Source organism: Atractosteus spatula (assembly GCF_055471065.1).
Source record: "Atractosteus spatula isolate fAtrSpa1 chromosome 10 unlocalized genomic scaffold, fAtrSpa1.hap1 SUPER_10_unloc_9, whole genome shotgun sequence".
NCBI lineage: Eukaryota > Metazoa > Chordata > Actinopteri > Semionotiformes > Lepisosteidae > Atractosteus > Atractosteus spatula.
The window spans coordinates 207334-226648 of NW_028296629.1; the positions used below are offsets into that span (position 1 = coordinate 207334).

General features: G+C 45.2%; 1 non-coding gene and 2 pseudogenes across 1 annotated transcript; all 3 read right to left on the minus strand.

The window, feature by feature from the left end:
- Window positions 1-10266: 10266 nt before the first annotated feature.
- On the minus strand, window positions 10267-10385 carry LOC148811481 (5S ribosomal RNA; annotated as a pseudogene).
- A 407-nt stretch (window positions 10386-10792) lies between these two features.
- LOC148811482 (5S ribosomal RNA) lies at window positions 10793-10911 on the minus strand (annotated as a pseudogene).
- A 6978-nt stretch (window positions 10912-17889) lies between these two features.
- On the minus strand, window positions 17890-17961 carry trnae-uuc (transfer RNA glutamic acid (anticodon UUC)). Its single transcript has one exon. It is a non-coding gene; the product is annotated as a tRNA-Glu (tRNA).
- Window positions 17962-19315: the final 1354 nt, after the last annotated feature.

Genomic DNA, 19315 nt, shown 5'->3' on the forward strand with positions numbered 1-19315 from the left:
CGCCTGTAATGAATATTGGGGACTTTGTACAAATTAATAACGTGAGCATATTAATATGATTTGTGTTGAAGCCAAACATAGACAATCACTGTTAAAACTTGAATTCAACCTCCAGTGTCTGCTTTTGAAATGCTGATCATCACCCGTCTTCTGGCTTCTAGATGCACGTGTTAATGGATATTTCTTGTCTTCTTTTTTTTCCCCCCATATGCTCTTCTCTGTATCATTAAGTACTTCTGGGTCATTTCATGTACCTCGTGGCATCTTGGCTGGTGGTGAATGGCAGGCAGCTGCTCTAAAAATAACATGCCTATTAGTATGATGTTGAAGACAAAACCAAAACAATACAACTTTGTTTTGCACTTTACAATTTATCACAAGCTTGTCATATTTACAGTCATCAACTGATTTAGGCTGCTGTTCCTGTGAAAAATGTCCTTTGTTTAAGAAAGATTCAATTTAAAATCTTTAGGTTTTAAATATAAACCACTGGCAATGTGGTAATCACTTTTACAACTTTTAAGAAGTTGCAAGATAGCTCTACAACTATGTTGTCCTTAACCTATTCAGAAACTACCACTAATATTGTAAGAAATTGTTCTCTAGGCTCTAGATCTTGTGGGCTCTGTTCTCGATGAATTGGAAAGGTGTCGTTCATGAAGTCCAGTACTCTGTCGATCTCTCTCTTACCAAGAGACTACCCATCTAACGCTGCAGGAAACTCCAGTGCCTGGTTTGGGAATGCCGTGCTATTCAGATTCTATCAATAAATTTCAAGAATGGTTCACCTTTTTGTTTACACTGTGGCATTTCTTTGCAGTAACAATTGAGTGGGATAGTTATCTGCCTTCTATACTCTTCTGAAAATCATGTATCTTTTTAGCAGTCCCATATCCCTTCCTTATATCCTTGCTGATGAGAATGAGAAATGCTATTTTCAAGACATTAACACGAATATAATTTTTACATTAATTCCAAGGTACAAGAAAATGAATATCTTCAAAATATGCACTTTAATATACTTACTTAGTTTCTTTTTTGGAAATGGTCAGTGAACCAACCACTCCAGAGCTTGTCCTTCAACCTTGAAATTATTTCCTGGAAATGCTGTAATCACAGAGGAGCTCTTCTCCCCTCAACAATGTCCCTTTTTGTCACAGACAGAATTATGACAGGCTGTTCGTTGATTATAAATGACTTTCTTACAGCCCTTACATTGTCTTTTCTCTTTGATGGATTTATCCATCTTCTGATTTGCCTCCTTATCCGGGAGGCAGGCTCAGTGCTTTTCACGAGCATCAATGCACAGTTTTTGTGCAGGTTCATCTGAAAAGAAAAGACATCTCATATCTCCCTCTGTCATCTGTGAGCTTCAGCAGTTGTCTTTGTGATGACCTTGCCGTTGTAATCACACACCACCTCTCCCTTCTGGAAACACCTGGAAGTCACAAACTTCTTCCCCTTCACAGGATCGTCAGTGATGCTCAGGCCTTCCCAGATTTGATACTTTATCAACTTTTTAATTTGCATGCCATTTGGTGGCAGTCCTGTGTTGGGCTTCCACTCCTCAAGCACTTCAGACACTGTTGATACATTGGCTGACCAGTCCATCTTCTCCGTCTCCTTTCACAGCTGCTGACCTGGGCAGTACAGCGCAGTTTAGTGAAGTAAAGATGAAACGGCTGATAAAACACAAATAAAATGCAATTAAGGTACATTCCAGATTTTCTTAAATACCGTACATGATTGGAGCTATGCAGGTGGAGGTCTTTTGTTCGGTATTAACATGGATTTTAATTGGCTTCTATGAAAATTGGCCATGGTGTGAGTGAGTCCTGTGATGGACTGGTGTCACATTATGGGTGATACAGTACTTTGCATCCACTGCTTGCCAGGATGGTTCCAGTTCTACCACAACCCTGAATTGAGTGGATGGGTATATCAATGTAGCCATCAACTTGCATGTTCCTCTTCTTCACTCAATGCAAAGGAAGCCAGCTGTTGTTTGAGGTTTTGTGCTCTTTAACAGGAATTATGACCATTTTTGTGCCCACTTGTTGAAACAACACTTTCTTTGCACCCATTCCTCAACCTGTAATAGTGAGAAAATAAAAATGAATACACCAAACTGTAAAAATCCCATATATGTAATTTCTTACTTTTGTTGTATGAAAGTATTCTTACTGTCATGTTCTTTACCACCCTGGGATGCTACAGGTGCTTCAGCTGGAGAAAGGCCTGCAGGTAATACAGTACAAGAAGCTGCTCAGGCAAGGTGATGTCTTGCCCAGTCTGTGCAACACATCTCTCTTTGCAACCATCAACACCTTCCAGCAATCCTTCGTACTTGGTTCTGGACTCTGCAACTGTCTATATCTGTGGGAGAAATTAATACTCATCAACTTTTTTTGTATTCAAATTAAAAGTACAACTGAAAGAAGTTTTAAAATGAAAATGACCTATTTTTAGTAATCTCTTGGCAACATTCTTACTGTTCTTCTTCTGAATATCCTTTAGGATACTTTGGAAGTTGATGATGAGGTTAGCCAGGCTGGGATCCTCTACTTTCACACTGATATCATTTAGGATGTAGCCCGGAAAATGGTTTATGTTCTTAATATAATTAGCAATGATTTGGTGAGACAGTCCAGTGGTCTTCATTTGGTTACAATAATTGTTGTTTTGGATAGGCCCTTTACAAAGTTTAAGGAAGATGCAGATGGATCCATAAAAACAGGAATCTGGAAACATTTTCTACCTGACAAATGTAGAGTCACTATGTTTATGGCTGAGATTTCACATGGGTGAATTTTAAGCTAAGGAGTAAAAACATGTGCTATGGAAAGATCACTGCTCAATTTTAAATGCCTTTAAAAAATAAATACCTCCTGAGAGCAATCTGCCACTTCAAGATCCTTGGTAAGGTCCTGTTTAAACCCAGCCAGGTGAGGAGCATCCAGGGAGTGCGTTCTGTCCAGTCCAGCCTGGGTCACCGTCTTCCTGAGAGCCTGCTGATGGCTTTTAAGAACTGGGGGACAGTAGGAATACAAAATACACATTTAACATTTTTACTTCTAAGACAAACTAGAATACAAGTATAAAACAAAAGATACATTTGGAAAAAATAGAAAGTTCTCCAGAACTCACATCTTCCCCTTCCTCTTCCACTTCAGTCTCTGGCATCTCTTCCTCCTGGACAGCAGCCTCTTGCTCAGGGCATCTGGACCACTGGTATATCATTTTCACATACCCTTACATAAAGGTAAAGGTTAGAAATGAAACAGAAGAACCCTTATAAATTATAAATATCTTACCTTGCTGATGTGTCTTCAGGATTCCACATAAAACAGTCCATGGACTCCGCCAGTCTCACATTCTCCCTCACACATGAGCCCTATGCTCTTGTAATCCCCGACCTGCCCATTCCTCAGGTGATTCAACAAGTCCTTCCTGGCCTGGAGAAGGACCTTGCTGATCTCCTCTGCTGAGGCTCATTTCATACACACCCTCTTTAGGTGAAGAGGAAACTGGTCAAATGTCTTCAGGCAGGTCTTGCACACCAGATGTATCCTCATGGGTCTCTTTTGAAAATAAATAACTTTTGTGTAAAGGAACAAGTCAAGACTGTTTCAGTTTCTTAACCGAGCCTTAATTTTCTCTCCAAAAGCTTCACCATATTGTTTATTGTATTTTTATCAGAATTATACCTTGCTCTAAATTAATGACTTTATAAAACAACTCAACTCTTACTTGGTCTTGTTCGCAGTCTTTCCAGTAGAAGTCGTTGTAGAATTTAAAAACTGCTGTGATAATTTGATCTGCCCGAGTGTCCTTCCCTAACCCAGTATTGATAGCTTGTGTACTGTAGGGTCCAAAGGTGGTGTTCTGCAATTTCCTCCCATAATGTTTCTTTGATCAGTTGGAAGCAAGTGTGAAAGCTTCCTCCCAGTGGGGAAGCTCAAGATCCTCTAGTTGTATGACAGATTTTGCTCTTCGAGGATCTGCAGTGTGGTGTGAAGCCAATTTTTGGCATTGCTTACCAGCTTCAAATATGTGAGTTTGGGTGGCTTGGCAGGTTTTATGAGTTCCTCGGTCTTCCGTCGTAGGCTGGCGGGTGCTCGGTTCTCCCGTCCAATAAAACTGCTGTGTTTTGTAAATGGTGGACTGTTTGGATCATTTTGTAGATGATCCTGGTTCCTTGTTGGAAGGTATCCTGTCTGTTTGACATGTTTGTTGTGTAGGCAGTGTGGAGGGTGACCGTACGGTTGCGTGCGTTGTCAACTCTGGATTGATCCATACTTACCATTTAAATGCCTAAAGCTTCGTTGACACCGTTAGGTTTCCACTGTTAGGCAGCTTTACCTCTGTAGAATCTGTGGCTCCATAGGAAGACAATCTTGCCTTTCTGTGTGTCGCTATGTTTTTGCCTGGGTCTTCTTCAGGCATTGTTCTGGAACACTGTGTCCATGCTGGCCTGTTTTTATCCTGTTTTGTAAGGGGCAGTGTGTTGTAGTTCCTCCTAGGGGGCTAGTTTGTATCCTATGGTCTGTGTTCCTTCTGTACGTTTCTGTATGAGTAGGTGCAGTTTCAGTTGGTGAATGGGTTTCTGCTTTCCCTGGTGGGGATTATGCATGGACCATTAACATCTCAATAGGCAATCAGGGTCTTTTGTTTTCCTCCCTAGTAGGACTGTGCAAGCTGTGCGAGTTTCCATAGCTGATTGGTTTCAGTTATTCTTCTGTTTGTTGCGTGTTAGTATGGTGAAGAGTTCCAGTCCCTGTAGGATCTGGCTAGTTAGGAGAGGGGAACAAAGCTCCTTCTCCCAGATTTTATCCGAGAGGGGACCATCTGGGACAAGGAGAGCACTCTCCTTCCAACGACTAAAACCCTCCCGGTTTTTCTGATGTTCAGGTCTTGTGTAAAGATAGTATTAAGTCTTTTGATCCACTCCCTTTCCTTTTTCTTTGTTTCTATCTCTGTCCAGTTGGGGTTGCTTTCCAGTCCCGTGGTTCCTGATGTACCTGTGTTGTGTCAGCTGGGTTCGGATGGAGTTACCCGTTCCCCCCACATAGGTCACCCCGCACTTTTTGCACTGGATGCTGTAGATGGCGTTATTGATGTTTTCTGAGAGTGCCCTTTGCAACTGGAAGATTTCTTTAGTTTCTTTGTTTTGGATCATTGTTTTCTGTTATGAAATGTTTGGCTCTTGGTGTATATGATCTGTTTTGTACAGGTTTTAGCTTGCTTTGGACTAATTAATGCTGAAGGTTTTTGTTTTTTTCTGTGTGCAGATATGATTTTGTGCTCCCTTAGTATGTTTGTGTTTTCTAATATCATGGTTTTTGGTTGTTTTTTATGCTGAGTTGAGAATATGATGTGTTGAGGAGTATTTTTCTGTCATCTGGAGTTTTTCTATTTAGAAATGTTTGTGCCACATTTTTGAGGAAACTTTGTGTGTATCTTCTCTGGCATAAAGCTGGGAAGAGTGTGTATTTGGCTTCCTCAAAGTCTTGTTGTTGTGTACAGATTTTGTGGAAGTGTAGGAGTTGTGATTTTACCAGTCCTTTTAAAGTATGTTTTGGGTGGAAGCTATCCTTGTGCAGTAAGCCGTGTGAATGTGTCTTTGAAAAATACCTTGATGTCCAGTTTGTCTGTGTTGTTGAAGGAAGAAACCTTGTATGTGGTGGTGTCTAGGAAGTCTATCAGGCTACCATGCTTGGTGTATTTGAGTTTAATGGACCTGTGGTGTGTGTTGAGGCTGTTAATGATTTCTTGTAAGGCTTGATATGTGCTGCCTATATGTTTATTTTTTATATCTTTGCCCTGGGATGGACTGATGTCCTTTCCAGGGTGTAGCCTCCCATGTGTCTATTTCTTGCCACGTTTTAAAGTGGAGTTACAATCTTACTATTTTTACAGTTTTAAATTGACATTTACAAATGTATATTGAAGCAGCTACCCACCTGAACTAAACTATGTCAGCATGTGTAGTCTGCAAAGGAACAAGTAATAGGTTTATTCCATACTGAAAAGAGAAGAGAGAAAACTCAATGTTTCGGCTGTGAAGCCTTCTTCAAGTGTGAGAAAGACAAGGCAGATTACAAAGATTAAATAGCACAGAAGAACAAAAGCTGGGAGAGGGGAGGAGGCAGGAGCAGCAGAGAGGCCAGACAGGAAGTGCAAAATGGAGAGAGGTGAAGAAAGGTGTGAAGTCAAAACCTGCAAGAGAATAGAGAAGATTACATTAAAATAAGTCAGTCATTGAGAGATCCTGGCTATTTGAGGTAAAAAGAAAAACTATGGGCTTGGAGAAATCTTTAACCTTCCCAGCCCTAATATGTTCTCTGAAGCATTCTCCTAGTCTCCTTTCGGTTTCCCAAATGTAGATAGCTGGGCATTTTTTGCAAGAGATACAGTAAATGAGATACAGGATGTTGTCAGGGTTATCTGGAATTGTCCTGTGATGCCCTGAATGTCGTTAGATATGTATTTGCCAGTGATGCAGCGAGTGCTATTGCAGGGGAAGGTGCTGAGTGTGAGGGAGCTGTGAACAAGAAGCTTATGTGGTGGTCAGCGATAAGAGATGATTGGGCGGTCGGAAAAAAGAGTACCAATGGAGGGATCGTCCTGTAAAATGTAGTCATTGTTAATGATGGTCCTGGGGATAGAAATTGGGTTAGGGTGGTAGGGAAGCACCGAGGGAATGCAGTTGTGAGACTGGGAGTTCCTGATTGAGTTGATGATCCGAGGGCTGTTTTTGGCCCGGGAGTAGAATAAAGCGACACCTTTCATCAAACTTTTTGACAGGTACCACCCCCCCTTTTTCAGCCAATGGGAGGCCGCCATGGGCAGATGTCCTGCCCCCTTATCGGCCAATGGTGCAATGTTATGGGTGGATGTCCCGCCCCCTCCAGAGCCAATGGTGTGTCATAATGAGTGTTGTTGTCCCACCTTCCACCCCGAGCAGCCCCAGGCCTCAGGGTCCAAATGTCCACCACCGCATCCCCTTCGATTTATAAATAAGTGTGTGAAAGCGCGTATTAGCGATGAGGGATGGAAGGTGATCATGTCTGCTGCAGGTTTGAATGCAATCTATTATAACCCTAGGGAATCGGCGGTGTGGGAAGTCTGGTGAGGGCCGCGAGTTTCCGGGATGTGAGCGCGCACACACACACACACACACACACACACACACACACACACACACACACACACACACACACACACTGACTGACTGACTGACTGACTGACTGACTGACTGACTGACTGAGTAAAGTGTCACAGAAAGAACTCGCAGGACAAATAGCATGTGAAATGTGAACCACTTTATTTCATCAGTAGGTTTTAAATTACAGAAACATCCCAGTATACACTTTTAAACTTTTCACACACATTACAGACTACTGCTTGCAATCACCAATTAAATGTTGGTGCAGAAAATTAGTTGTAGCTATCGCCCCAACATTGTTCAGAAACTCAGCAGCATCTGAAAAAGCATTCATAACGCCCTTTCTCTCGCCATTTCTATAGCCGTGAACACCGAACTGGGCGACCCTAACAGAGCAAATAAATTAGCCTGAGTGATCAGAGGGACGGTGTTACCACAGGTTCTATGTAAAATACGTTGTATTTTGGAATACACACCGCTGAATCCGCCAGGCTTCAGTTTCTGATCTGAAAACATCAGAATCGCAGTAATTTCACTCATGTTCTTTACATGCACATCTATCTCTTTAACAAATTCAAGGACATTAGCATTCAGTTAATTGATTTTCATTTCAAGCTTTGCAGAAAGAAGAGTGTAAAGCACTTTTTGTAAGAATTCTTACATATACATTCGAAATTTTTCATTCTTCTCACGATGGCACACCTGTGTCTGTAAAACAGAGTGAAAGCTCTATTCACATTGCGAGTATTTCACAGCCCTGGTTTTACATAGATCTTTTTTCTTTTCTGTAAAAATATGTATAAATAAGTATAAAATAAGTTTTGCAACGCACCAAAAGTCACGTGTAGTATTTTTCCATCTACCTTTACAAGTAAGGAGCGTACATACTCATATGGCGAGCGGTCGTCAATTATTTTTCTCAGCAAGTGCTTTATACTCCGCTCAGTATCATCTGTAAAAGTATAGGCACCCAGGCCACTGGCGATGTACAGAACAGCCGATAAAATTCGGGCTAAACTGAGACACTTATAAATTTCTAATGCGGCAAACAACATATCTTTGTACTGTAACATGACCAGGGGAAGGGTCATTCATAACAGGTATTTTCGGAATGACCTACTTAAAATACTAGATATGGACCTTAGCAAAATGGCTGCCAAAAAGAATCAGCTGACCGGTACATGGAAAGGGTCTACCCTGAGAAACAATGAGACACAGCTGAGTCGCATCAGGAACCGAAATATAAGTGCCCCGGAGGCAGTGAACAGGGCGGAAGCCGATAAGGTGAATGCGGTTTGGAGGAAAAGAGAGGAAAGAGGTGTATGTTAAAGATCGGGCTAAAGAATAACGGACTACTGAAAGGAGAAAAGGTTTATGGTTTTTGGATTACGGACACTGGATAAGGATACATCGCGGATTGGCTTTATTACGGATTTATGGAACTCGGATCGGATCAGGATTAAGGGAACGGATTACGGACTGTATTTGGAAGATAGTTGGAGGAAGAAAAGCCACGAAACTCAGGAAAGAAAAGTGTGGTGTGAGTACTACTTTCATTTACATAAACTTTCCCCCGGAGACACCACAGTACCCATCCGCGCACCCGACAACCAGGCATGTGTGACCCCGTTGACCTGGATGATTAATCAAACGGGCCGCGCATTCATCAACCACAACCCCCTTTAAACAATGGTTGAAGGTGCAACATACCACCGACTTTACAATCTGATCCATAGCATCGGGCTCATTAGAGCCATCGATAGCTAAACTAGGTTGAACATCATCATTAATCACATTTTGGCGAACACACATGAACAGACACGAAACATTCAAGCTTGATGGTAGTTTGAAGATTGATGCGTCGACCTCTTCGTTATTCTATTAAAGGAAAAAAGAAAAGGAAGGCTTAACAAAATAAATAGGCATGCTTTTTACCTAAAATATTTACAATTGTAATGCCTCTTTTGTGTTAGAGTTTTTCGTTTGCTTCGAACTTGCTGTGGTTTAATATTTACCATTTGTAGCAACTCTTCATCAGTCGTTGACGGACCCCCAACACCTGAATCACCGTCAGAGTTCACATGACAGCCACTGTCACACACCACTGAGTGCTGGGTCAGCTTTTGCTAAAAAGAAGACAAAGTGTTGAAAACGAAATACGCTAAACGCAGATTGAAACGACAATTCCACTATCAGAAAAAATATTTTAGCAACCTACTTCTTCAGTTTGCATAGCAGAGGAATCCGATGATTCACTACTCAAAGAAACCATCTTTGCAGCAGTCAATATCGGGGCCTGACAGCTCAGGTGTCACACTTCAAAACCGGCAAGTCGGCTAATTTAAGCATAAACTCCAAATTTGTAACCATGCCTACACAGCTCAAGACATTTTTCAAATGGTTGTGATGTTTTAGAACGCCCCACCATATCCCCCCGCCCCAAAATCACACGTGTTTTATCGAGAGTGAAAAGTAATCACTTTGAATTAAAATATGTAAGCTTATTTCAATGACAAATTCTCAACAACTTTTCAAAAGTTTGAAATGATTTTCCACGTACCGTGAACGTAAAGTCTTTAAACCTTAAAAATATTAACATGCAACCCAAGCCTCAAATGATGTGTTTCTCTAGAAAAGAAATTACATTGAATCAAAAAATGTAAAACTTATTTTATCTTTTGAGAAGAGCGTTGTAGGGCAGGTTTTTATATTTTAGTGGATAGGTCATAAAAGTGTTAAAATAATTGAATAAGACACATTTAGCAGCGATAAATTATAAGCACGAGCAAAAATTGATATTTATAACGCTTATAGATTTTAACAATATAACAGACTTTACTAAAATGTTTACTTATTAAATAAATTAAAAATTAAATATTACATCAGAACATGTCCACACCCAGGCACCTGCCGTTAAAGGTTATGGGATGTAGAGATACAGTATATAAGGTTCATGATGAGAATAAAAAACGCTCATGCTAATACACAAGCACCTGTGTCTCACCAAAGCTGACAAATAAAAAGCCAAAAAGCCACACTGCACGTGTTAACATGAGAATGAGCGAGTGAACAAAGATAGGGTGCCTCCTGCAATTAAAGGCTTACAGCACCTGGTATTCCCAGGCGGTCTCCCATCCAAGTACTAACCAGGCCCATCCCTGTTTAGCTTCCGAGATCAGACAAGATCAGGCGTGCTCAAGGGGGTGTGGCTGTAAGCAAGAGCAAGGCTCGCTGGCACCCTTCTTATAGAGAGGACAGCTCCGTCACCTCTTTTACGACGCTGCTTTTTTTCCCTTGCGTTTTTCTCTTCTTCCCACGTTCTCTCTCTTCACTGCCTTCGTCCCGCTCTATTTCACTTCAGCCTTTCACTCTTGCTTCCTTCCAATGAGGACGGAGCTGCGGGAGAAAGGGCGCTATAGAGGATCGCTGTGGAGAGCTGCTGCTGTGCTTTGACATCTGAGCTCTGTGGAAAACGATCTCAATACAATTCTGAAAAACGCGACTCCCCGAACGCCAGCCGAAAAAGTCTCCACAGCCGAAGCGCTGTGACAAATAAACAGACGGAAAAGCTGCACCGCACGTGTGAACAGGGGAATGAGTGAGCGAGCGCCTCCTGCGCTTAGAAGCTTACAACACCTGGTATTCCCAGGCGGTCTCCCATCCAAGTACTAACCAGGCCCCTTCCTGCTTATCTTCCACAATCAGACGAGATCAGGCGTGCTCAAGGGGGTGTGGCCATAAGGGACAGCAGGGCTCACTGGCACCCTTCTATTAGAGAGGACAGCTCCGTCACCTCTTTTACGACGCTGCTTTTTTTCCCTTGCGTTTTTCTCTTCTTCCCATGTTCTCTCTCTTCACTGCCTTCGTCCCCGCTCTATTTCACTTCAGCCTTTCACTTGTCGCGGCAATGGTTGTTAATAAGACAGAATTAAGTGTTGCTGTGCTTTTTCAAATGAGGCCCCATCTCTCTGTTCATCTCTGTGGTGCAGCCACAGAGAAACTATTCATGCAGGCTGATTTAAAGATGTTTTCTTTTGATAAGGGACAGCTCCCAAATGGGGATGCACTTAGCTAAGCTTAGCTATCATGATCAGTGGTCATCCATTGGCGCCTATCTGTCTGGGGTGTGCCAGATGGACATCTGGACTGCATTCCTAAGTGTCAGGAGTAAGTGACTCACATCTCACCTTGATCAACCAATCAGGGACTGGTAGGGCCGAGTAACCCACGTGGGACTCTGATGCCCATGGAACTTTCAGCCAATGAACGAGCTGAAGTTCCTCCAGGTAAAAACAGGCAACACAGAGGGCCTGAGAGACTATTTCCTGGACTTTTCTAAAGGGAATTCAAAGGAGAATTCCAGGGCAGGACGGCCCAGGAGCAATAGGCTCCCAAGGGCAGGACATTCTCGCAGCGCGCCTCCTGACCATCCTAAGACTCAGCCCGGACAACCACGGAACGGCCAGTGTGTCCGAGTGCCAGAACTTTCCTTTGTTCTAAGAGTCTAGAGCGGAGGTTGCCACAGAGTAACCAGAGGATCCCCCTGAGGTAAGCACCAGCAGCAAGCCTCGTGAACAGGTCGGAACTGTGGACAGCTGAATCACTATTCAGAACTAGCGCTTCATCAGGAATGAACCGGTCCTCTTCCTGACTTGCTGGGACCCACAGTCATCTTTTCTCCTGTGCACAAACTTTGCTAGTTAAAGCCAACACTAACTAGCCGGTCAGTGAGCATCTGCAGCACAGCACAGCCTGGCACGGAGCCAAAGAGCCCGCAGGAGATCTGAATCCCCAGAGATTGGATGAGTATTCAACTTCAATGCATTACAGCTTGAGAATTCAATTGTTATCCCAACCAGTTGATATCAATTTTATTCCTAAGAGTTATGTACTTGTTTTTTAGTTTCTAATGTAGAAGTTGTAACCAAGTTCACTTTATGAAACGGTCTAAATGAATGATATACTGAACGTATGTCCTCTTGATATATGTAACTCTTTGTAACTGATTGTATATATACCTTTTGTATTCTGATAACCCTCTCAATAAGATCTGTTAGGTTTATATGCATATTTTATGTATTAATAAATGTATCCTCGTGTATTAGTACCCGTGTGTGTGTGCGTTGTTTGAGTTATATCGCATGGTTGGATTCTAAGGCCATCAAAAGAATCATTTTGTGATTTACGGCTACAATTAATAAATGTCCCCGTAAATGCCCAAACCCTACAGAACTGGTGCCTTCAGAGAGCACACTACATTTATTGGCGTCCCTGGACTCATTTCAGTCATACCTGGGCAATGGTAAGACTGAAATGAGTCAACCAAGCGGAATAATTCAATATAAAACGCCGCGGGTTTCATACGCGACAATACAGTGTGCTGAAAGCCGAAAGGAAAAAAGTTCCCCTTGGTCTTTAAGCAGTGCTTGATTGTTTTGTGATCTTTTGCGATCTACCGGGTTGATTGCATACTTGATCTTGTGGTTTTCTGTGGTATAACTGTGATTTCGTACTTAAAAGTAATACTCTTTAATTTTCACGATGGTTGCTAAAAGGTCTGAATTCGAGTCGCTATTAAGCACTCTCTCTAGCAGCGACAGGTCTGACCACGATCTCCGTCATATCTCCGTCAGCGGAGAAGCTAGGAGAATAAACCTCCATCCTCTGAGAGAGCTAGTGAAGGAGATGGAGAGATTTGACCCTGCAGTGTCAGAGAATAATATCGAGAGTTATATTCAAGACCTCAGGTATACCCTGCAGTACCTGCCAAACGCCACAGAACAGGAGAAAGTGTTTCTGGTCAGGAAAACTAGCAGCAGAGCTGTACATGAGTGGATGGCTAGGCAGATGAAGAAAGTCTGTGATGACTTTGAAGAGCTGTGTCAAGCACTTATCCGAGAATACAGTGCGTTTATTGACCCGACTGCCGCGATAGCCGCCGCCCTTAACATTAAGCACGAGAGAGCAGAGTCCCCTCGCGAATATTACGAGAGACTTAGACGAACTTATTTTGCAGGGTGAAATGATGAGGGTTGCGAAGAGAACACACATTTCAAGGGTTTATTCATTGCGAATCTCCACCCGTCAGTCAGAAAGATGATCTTAATGCATACAGATGCACAGACCATGAAAATGACTGATATTAAGAGATTCGTGCAGAAAGCCTGGGAGTATGATGTCCAAAGTCGCTCTGAGCGAAAAGCTGTTTATGCGACTGTGTTCGCCGTCAGAGCCAGCAGGGTTAATTCCCCCCTGCTCGAAGGAGCACAGGCTCCTGAGCTGGCTAAGCCCCGTTCCAAAGCAGGCACACAGGACCGCACCCAGCGTCCTAAGTGCCATGAGAACACCGGGGAAGGGAAAGGGCTAGATAAAGCTGAACAAAAGGATTCAGTAGCCGCCCGCCTGGCCAGGCTTGAACAAGTTTTATTAGGACAGAGACAACCGCTCCCCAAGGCTGCCGGAAGCGTGAATGAGCTGATACTCTCCACTGGAGGAGGCGGAGACCCGCCCCCTCTCCCTCCCTCAGTCTATCTGATTGAGTGGAAGGGTTCCTGCCTGGATGAGGTCAGCTACTCGCAAGCGAGTGCTGACTCCACCCCTGAAGTCACAGAGCAGGCAGTAAAACAGAGAGGAAAAGCAGGAAGCTTTTACCTCAAGGCTGCCATGGGAGATGTCTTACACAGTGAGACATTGATTGACACTGAGGTTGAAAGGTGTTTGATGTCATACAGCAAGCTCAAACGGGTAGAAAAAGAAAAGGGCATGCGACTCAGAGATGAACCTTTGGTGGATCACCAGAAAGGCAAGGTGTGGAAACAGGTCAAGGCTCCTAAGCCTTCTGTACAGAGGGAAAGGGGGGCCAAGAGGCAGAATGTGCTCACACAGTGCCCACCGAACACAGAAGCCTATGTGGAGATTCCTTCTGTTCCCTCTGGACAAGAAATAAAAATATTTTCTTGTTCCCGGAAATATAGGGAAGTCATGTCCCGGCTGAGGTCACAACAGCCTCCATGCCACAGGAGCGGTGCTCCAGGCAGCCGCCTGATCCACCAGGTAAAGCACACCCCTTTTACATCCCTAAAGAGGAGCAGATCTCCCCACCTGGCGATGAAAAGGAGCTTTACCTGTGCACCCTGGCACCCAAGAGGGGTCAGGACCACCACCCTGCAGTGGTGAAAGGGATCCAGATGGCAGGAGAGCAGGTTGGTGATGTAGCCCTCACCCTTAGCCCTGAGAGGTCCTCTATCAGTGAGGATCTGCTTGAGCAGCTGTCACAGGGCCACCACCAGGTGCCCCTGGTGCAACATTCACAGGTTAGACAGGAGGTCCAGCTGGACGCTGAGACTACTGCGCTGTGGACACACCTGATCCCAGATGCCGATTCCCTCTGCTGTGACCCAGGGAACCTGCAGTCAGGTAACATTATTTCTCACAACTACCAGGTAGTGAGTGAGACCGACCTGATTTTCCTGCCTCAACGGCAGGGTTTCCAACACACCCAGTCCCCAAGAAGGGACAAGGAATGAAAGCCAAGCCAGTTTTCCTACAGCCACCAGCTCAGTCTGTCAGTCTGAGGCTGACCAACAGTGGTTCAGCCAGACTGGAGCTGGATGGTCAAGCCACCCGCCTGCCAGTGCAGAACACAGAAAAGTGGGGTGTCAGAATCCCCGCCTGCACTGACATGGGCCTGGTGGGTGATAGCGAGTTCGAAGACTGTGAACTGGCTATCCCAGTGCTGGGGCAGCTCCCTGAACCCCTAGCGAGGGAAGGGGGGAGCAAGCAGGTGTCCTACACCGGCCCCCAGCAAACGACTGTAAACATGCCGATAGAGGGATTCCTCAATCAGGAAGTGTGCAGGGTGGACCTGAACAGTGAGAATGGGGTAACAATTCCAGATAACTCAGGTGCTCCAGATGACCACTCAACCGGGGGTCAGGCATGCTCCACCGCTGCACCACCCCCTGCAGGGTTCCTAGAGCACAGACATGAACAAATCGAAAAATCAGATGCCCTGGAAATGGAGGAGCAGCATCAGCAGCTGCATCAGATCTCCCCAGATTTCCAGGATGTTGGTGCCCAAGATGCCACATGGCATACTGAGAAAGACACCATGTACACGCTGCGCCAGCTTAGAAAGGCAACAGTCACTCAGAAGGAGATGACTGGGATCAGCCACCCTAAAAGACTTTTGGGAGGACTGATTGCTGCCGCCACTGTTGTGCATTTGCTATAGTAGGTTTGTTTGCTTCTGGCACTCTTACCCTGACTGCCCCAAGAAGGCAGGTGTCAGAGATGCCGGAGGGTAGTGACAGACTGTATCAACAGCAGCAAAAGTTGGAAAGCCTAGGGAAAACCCTACAGGCAATTTCCTATGCAACAGGGTTAAACCTTATCCCCCAACCAGTGGACATGATTGCCGGTGTTATACAGTGAATTTATGCTTGTGTGCAACAGGCCAGAATGTTGACACAAGATCTGTTAAGGGAGTTCAGTGCCACTGTAGCCAGTCTAGCCATGGCACAAATCCCAACCCACTTGATTCCACTCTTCTCAGTAGAAGAGTATGTGACATTAACCACCCCATCGCTCATAGCTCACCCAGAAAGCAATCCAAGATTGAATTTGGTTCCAAATCTTGAGATGGGTATGGCTACCAAAGCTATCCATTGGCTGTTTCTAAATGATTCACCAATGAAGGGTACCAAGGGTACCTGACCATCCTGAGCCTGGACAACCACGGAACGGCCAGTGTGTCCAAGTGCCAGAAATTTCCTCTGTTCTAGGAATCGAGAGCGGAGGTTGACAGAGAGTAACCAAAGGATCCACCCGAGGTTAGCATCAGCAGCAAGCCTCGTGAACAGGTCGGAACTGTGGAAAGCTGAATCACTATTCAGGACTAGCGCTTCATGACTTGCTGGGACCCACAGTCATCTCTTCTCCTGTGCACAAACTTTGCTAGTTAAAGCCAACACTAACTAGCTGGTCAGTGAGCATCAGCAGCGCACCGTCGCAAGCAGCACAGCACAGCCTGGCACGGAGCCAGAGAGCCTGCAGGAGATCTGAATCCCCAGAGATTGGATGAGTATTCAACTTCAAAGCATTACAGCTCAAGAATTCAATTGTTATCCCAACCAGCTGATATCAATTTAACTCCTAAGAGTTATGTACTTGTTTTGAGTATCTAATGTAGAAGTTGTAACCAAGTTCAATTACGAAACGGTTTAAATGAATGATATACTGAACTTATGTCCTCTTGATATATGTAACTCTTTGAAACTGAATGAATATATATCTTTTGTATTCTGAAAACCGTCACGATAAGATCTGTTAGGTTTACATGCATATTTTATGTTTTAATAAATGTATCCTCGTGTATTAGTACCTGTGTGTGTGTGTGTGTGTGTTGTTTGAGTTATATCGCATGGTTGGATTCTAAGGCCATTAAAAGAATCAATTTCGTGATTTACGGCTACAATTAATAATTGTCCCCTTACATGCCCAAATTCTACGTTAGTATAGTGGCAAGTATCCCCGCCTGTCACGCGGGAGACCAGGGTTCGATTCCCCGACGGGGAGTAGAAAGCTTTTCTTTTACCTCCTTAGAGAAAGGACTGCCTTTCACTTCTCTGTTTTCTTTCACAGCGTCGTGCACCTTTTCATTGCTCTCGCTTTCAGAGCCTCCGCACGGCACACGACTCGACATCAGGAAGCACATTGAAATGAAAGCAGGAAGCGCTGCGACGTGCACTGTGCAGATCCCGCCACACTAAGAGGTGAGTGGTTCTGTTCGATTCACAAAGAACGCTTTGATAAGCGTCAAAGGCAAGTCATTCCGAGTTGGTTGTTTGTGTTTTCTGTTCAGACGCGAAATGCTGAAATGATCTCTCGGCTCCTCGGTTGTCATTTCTGCTCCGTAAAGAAATCACAGCACGCGTCGGCTTCCAGCACGGTGGGTCGGGACACGATGCCGGGGGTCGGAGAGAGTTATGTCTTCCTCGTTAGTATAGTGGTGATTATCCCCACCTGTCACGCGGGAGACTGGGGTACATCAGGACGCGCATTGGAGTGAAAGCAGGATGCGCTGCGACATGCACTGTGCAGATCCCGCCACACTAAGAGGTGAGTGGGTCTGTGCGATCACAGCGCTAGGCGAATCCCCAATCCCCTTTTGTGCGAGGTGACAAAAGAAGCCGGTCTGTTTCCGCCCGGTTTCGAACCAGGGACTTTTCGCGTGTGAGACAAACGTGATAACCACTACACTACGGAAACGGTAGCAAACCCTCCCCAGCGGCCCAGTGCTGAGCTTCGCCAATGCGATTCAGCTGCTTCCAGTGCCTTTTTTGGAGTGCGCTGATGGACCGTGCTCTCTCTCCAGAGACCAGCACGCCTGTCATGGACGGAGCAGGAAAAGCGGCGCCACATTCTACAGCCCTCTCCACGCAATCGACGATATCGGGCAACTAAAGTGGAGAAAATCGCCTCTCCAGAAAGTGCAAATATCATCTTGGAGAGTATAAGTCCTATTGCCAAAGGTCAGCCCTGTCTACCAGAGTAACCCTCCCACCTCCTGCAGCGATGATCAGCTCGTCTCACACGCGAGAAGTTTTGGTTGGAAACAAGCGCCCCCTCTTCTCGCGCGTTTTGCACGTTCGAGTGGTTTTAATGCGGCTCCTTCGTACACGGTGCTGATCTTTTGGAAAGCAGGAGGCAAAACTGACACGTTCCCATACCGGGAGTCAAACCCGGGCCGCCTGGGTGAAAACCAGGAATCCTAACCGCTAGACCATATGGGAGCACACAACCCCGCTATTCCGGGCATCATGCAAGCAAACTACATAAATATGAGAAAACACGCAAGAGAGTTGTCACTCAGAGTGTCGAAGGGTCGATGTATACTGGGGCTCAGTTGAAATGCAATGTCAGGACTTTTCCGAATTAGGTCACACGAAGAGAGCACAGCCTTTTCCGCCCTACCATGTGTGTATCGGTAACTCGCCGTGATCGTATAGTGGTCAGTACTTTGCGTTGTGGCCGCAACAACCCTGGTTCGAATCCGGGTCACGGCAGAATAGGGGCGTCTGCTTTTACTACTTGCGCAAATGAAGGCAAAAAAAAGCCAATCGATGTGAACGAACGGCGCTTTACAGAGGGGTACTGCCTGACTGGATCGTTGATGAACGACAGAGGCCACTCCGACCTCTTCTCGGTTTTCTTCAATGACTTACTAAGGATCTTCTTCACATTCGCCCATGCAGGGGAAGCCAGTTACACCAAAGCAAACGCAGGAAAGTGCCTTTCAAGCAGAGACCAGGAGGGACTTGTTTACACCGAGAGTGGTCGGAGAATGGAACAATGCGCCCAGCCCTGTTGCTGGAGCCGATTCTTGATGAGATCTTGGGCTCACTGGATGCTAATCTTTCTGTTGTTCTTGCAGGTCCTGCGCTGCTTTTGAGCCGACAGAGCTCGTTCTGGTCTGTCGGCACAGCCCAATTGCAAATGATCGGCTCCGCGTACAGAAGGAACGTGCGTTTGGTACAAGAGTGCATAAAGGCACCGGAAATACATTGGGAACAAATGACCGGTCGCTCAAGACCTCTGTGAAGTACAGGAGCGTGCAACAAGAACCGGGGACCTTTCGCGTGTTAGGCGAACGTGATAGCCGCTACACTACGGAAACCTGCAGGGACCACTGCTGGTGTCTCGCTTGCGTTTCGCGCTGAGAAAGGGAAGCGTCACTTTAGGCAGGGGGCGCTGGAGAGAGGAACAAAGGGCGCGATGAAACAAAATGCCAAAACCCGGGATCGAACCAGGGACCTTTAGATCTTCAGTCTAACGCTCTCCCAACTGAGCTATTTCGACAGTGCACAAAGCCCACAGCCACCTGCTCCAGCCTTCCTGTGTTGCGGCATGAGCGCACCAAGAGGAGCGGGAGAGTGTTGCAGGAACGTCACTCAGAAGGAAAGCCACCCAGCTGCGCCCTCTGAGCTCTGTCCAGCGCATCTTCCTCGCATGGACTCCTGCCTGCGACGGGCAGGAAACAATTAGCAAGAACAGAACAGCACCCCATGGGTGTCTCATGACCACACCTTAGGTTGTGACACATGCAGGTGTGAGGGGTTGCCGGGCTACTCTGGAGCAGAGCTTGGG